Here is a 3,256-nt window from a genome sequence, read left to right as displayed (position 1 = left end):
ACATCCCCTTGGTCACCTTATTTTTATGAATGACAGGTTAGTAATAGCGTATTTTTAGCAAAATGAGCCTACAGATTACATTTATAAGACCACATTAGGAATGGTTAAAGCTCCCTGAACATAACCATATTTTTATCTGGAGGGGGTGAAACCTGGTGACAGAATCCCTTTAAGCCACTCACTGATATGACTAAAAAGGGGGTAGATTTTTCCTCCTGGTCAGTAGATGCACGTTAGGCCTTTTCTAGTATCAAAGAGAGTTTTGCTTCCGCTCCCATCTTGGTACAACCTGATGTCTCTCTACCTTTCATCGTTGAGGTGGACGCTTCTGAGGTGGGTGTGGGTGCAGTCTTGTCTCAGGGTCCCTCTCCTGCCAAATGGCGACCGTGTGCCTTTTTCTCAAAGAAACTCTCCTCCGCAGAGAGAAATTGCGATTTGGGAGATAGGGAGTTGTTGGCCATCAAATTAGCTTTTGAGGAATGGCGCCATTGGCTAGAGGGAGCCAGACACCCTATTACCGTGTTTTCCGATCATAAGAATCTGGCCTACTTAGAGTCAGCCAAGCGTCTGAACCCGAGACAGGCCAGATGGTCTTTATTCTTTTCCAGGTTTAATTTTGTTGTCATGTTCCGCCCTGGGGTTAAAAATGTGAAGGCCGATGCCCTATCACGTTGTTTTCCGGGAAGGGGGAACTTTGAAGACCCGGGTCCCATTTTGGCTGAAGGGGTGGTCGTCTCTGCTCTTTACCCTGATTTGGAGGCAGAGGTTCAGGCAGCCCAGGCAGAGGCTCCTGATCTGTGTCCTCCTGGGAGGTTGTTTGTGCCTCTCGCTTTACGACACAAGGTTTTTAAGGAGCATCACAATATTGTCCTTGCTGGGCACCCGGGGAGCAGAGCCACTGTGGATCTCATTGCTCGGAGATTCTGGTGGCCGGCTCTTCGTAAGACGGTTGAGGGTGTTGTGGCAGCCTGCGAGACCTGCGCTCGTGCCAAGGTCACTCATTCACGGCCATCGGGTCCTCTCCTCCCGTTACCCATTTCTTCCCGTCCTTGGACACATCTGTCCATGGACTTCATTACGGACCTGCCTCGTTCCTCGGGGAAGACTGTGATTTTGGTAGTAGTAGACCGTTTTAGCAAAATGGCGCATTTTATTCCTTTTCCTGGGTTACCCAATGCTAAAATGCTGGCGCAGGCGTTTGTTGATCACATTGTCAAACTGCATGGCATTCCTTCAGACATAGTCTCGGTTAGGGGCACGCAGTTTGTTTCCAGATTCTGGAAGGCCTTCTGTTCTCGCTTGGGGGTTCGGTTGTCGTTCTCTTCTGCTTTTCACCCGCAGTCGAATGGCCAGACAGAGCGTGTCAATCAGAGTCTGGAGACATATCTGCGCTGTTTTGTGACTGAGAATCAGGAGGATTGGTGTTCTTTTTTGTCCCTTGCGGAGTTTGCTTTAAATAACCGTCGCCAGGAGTCCTCGGATAAGTCACCATTTTTTGGTGCATATGGGTTTCATCCGCAGTTTGGGACATTCTCTGGAGAGGGGTCTTCTGGTTTATCTGATGAGGAGAGATTTTCCTCGTCTTTGTCATTTATTTGGCAAAAGAGTCAGGGTAATCTGAAGAGGATGAGTGAGAGATATAAGTGTGTGGCGGATAAGAGACGTGTGCCTGGTCCGGACCTGAATGTGGGTGATCTGGTGTGGTTGTCTACTAAGAATATCAAATTGAAGGTTCCCTCCTGGAAGTTGGGTCCTAAGTTTATTGGGCCTTACAAGATTCTGTCCGTCATCAATCCCGTTGCCTTTCGTCTTGAACTTCCTCAGACTTGGAAGATCCATAATGTTTTTCACAAATCCCTGTTAAAACCTTATATCCAACCCACTGTACCCTCCTCTTTGCCTCCTCCTCCGATTGTGGTTGATGGTAATCTTGAATTTCAGGTCTCTAGGATTGTGGATTCTCGCATTATCCACGGTTCTCTCCAGTACCTCGTTCATTGGGAGGGTTATGGTCCTGAGGAGAGTATGTGGGTCCCAGTGGCGGACATTAAGGCCACTCGTCTCATCAGGGCTTTCCATAGGTCTCATCCTGAGAAGGTGGGCTCTGAGTGTCCTGAGTCCACTCGTAGAAGGAGGGGTACTGTCACCGCCAGATCTCTGAGAAGCTCTGACAGACGTTCTTCAGTACCTCTTGCTTGAGGTTCTTTTGTTTTGGTTTTGTTTTATCATCTCGTTTCCCTCTCTCAGCTGTCATCTAGTTGCACTGATTGCATTCCTTTATAACCCCTCTCATACTGCATCACTTTGCGGTTTATACAACTTCCTGGATTGTGCTCACTGCTAGATGCTGCAACTGCTGGTTCCTCAGATAAGTCTGTTCCTTTATTTGTGTTTTCCTGTCTGCTTGATCCTAGGTGACCCTGACTCCTTCCGTATTAAGTGTAGGGAGCCGGTGGTCGTGTCCCCTCACTATTATAGGGTTTACAGGTGTCACACAGTCTAGGTACGAGGGCATGCAATTATCTATCATAAACATCTTTGCATGGGCTGAGCAGTCAGAGAGAGCTCTAGGGCTATTATAGGGCTCACCCTTATGTTCCTTAGTTTGGGATCAAGTCAGTCGGATCTTTATTTGTGTCTTCTAGTTTTATGCAACACCATCCATGACAGGCTGCTTCTGTCCTGTGTCACATCATCAATAAACACTAGGGACCCAGTGCCACTGGCAGCCATGCATGCCCAAGCCATTACACTGCCTCCGCCGGGTTTTACAGATGATGTGGTATTCTTTGGATCATGAGCTGTACCATGCCTTTGCCATAGTTTTTTCTTTCCATCATTTTGGTAGAGGTTGATCTTGGGTTTCATCTGTCCAAAGAATGTTCTTCCAGAAGTGTGCTGTTTTTTTAAGATTTTTTTTTTTAGCAAAGTCCAATCTAGCCTTCTTATTATTGAGGCTTATGAGTGGCTTGCACCGTGCAGTGAACCCTCTGTATTAACTTTTATGCAGTCTTCTCTTTATGGTAGATTTGGATATTGATACGCCTATATCCTGGAGAGTGTTGTTCACTTGGTTGGCTGTTGTGAAGAGGTTTCTCTTCACAATGGTAATTATTCTGCGATCATCCACCACTGTTTTCTTACGTGGGCATCCAGGTCTTTTTGCATTGTTGAGGTCACCAGTGCTTTCTTTCTTTCTCAGGATCTACCAAACTGTAGATTTTGCCACTCCTAATAGTGTAGCAATTTCTCAGGA

Source organism: Bufo gargarizans, chromosome 1 (genome assembly GCF_014858855.1).
Source record: "Bufo gargarizans isolate SCDJY-AF-19 chromosome 1, ASM1485885v1, whole genome shotgun sequence".
Classification (NCBI taxonomy): domain Eukaryota; kingdom Metazoa; phylum Chordata; class Amphibia; order Anura; family Bufonidae; genus Bufo; species Bufo gargarizans.
This window is presented reverse-complemented; position numbering follows the sequence as displayed.